Here is a 470-nt window from a genome sequence, read left to right on the forward strand (position 1 = left end):
GATGCAGGCAATAGCAGCCATGAAGCGAAAATGAGGGGGCCCGAAGGAGGTGGCGGACACGCAACGTGGGGGGGGGGGGGCAGCCCCACAAGGGGGTACGGGGCTATATATATATGGGTATATATATATAGGGGTATATGGATATGGCGGACAAACCCACAAAAAAAAAAAAAAAAAAAAAAGGGGTCCGTAAACCCCGGTCAAAAAAATTTGACCAAACATAACCCCCAAAGGCGGGTTGGAACCTTCCCGTACCAATATAGTACAAAAACTGTATCAATAATAGCGTTAGTTGAAAGGAGTTGTGTTCCACAACGGTTTTCAATTTTGATGAGGGGTCCTTCCCGGCACTTGGGACCGTGTACAAAAACCCCCCCCCCCCCTCCCAGGCCACACTGGGGAGGGGTCAGGGTCCGGGATGTCGGCCCCGGAATAGCCCCGTGAACGGCGTCAGGGGGCGAAAAAAACCC

General features: G+C 52.3%; 1 non-coding gene across 1 annotated transcript, besides 1 other annotated feature; it reads right to left on the reverse strand.

Moving 5' to 3' along the window:
- The first annotated feature begins 160 nt into the window (after positions 1-160).
- Positions 161-182: a microsatellite.
- On the reverse strand, positions 183-294 carry Tc00.1047053407129.10. The gene has a single exon (XR_008254007.1). It is a non-coding gene; the product is annotated as a spliced leader RNA (transcript).
- Between the last annotated feature and the right edge of the window lie 176 nt (positions 295-470).

The sequence above is a fragment of the Trypanosoma cruzi genome (assembly GCF_000209065.1).
Source record: "Trypanosoma cruzi strain CL Brener chromosome Unknown tcruzi_1047053407129, whole genome shotgun sequence".
NCBI classification, from domain to species: Eukaryota; Euglenozoa; class Kinetoplastea; order Trypanosomatida; family Trypanosomatidae; genus Trypanosoma; species Trypanosoma cruzi.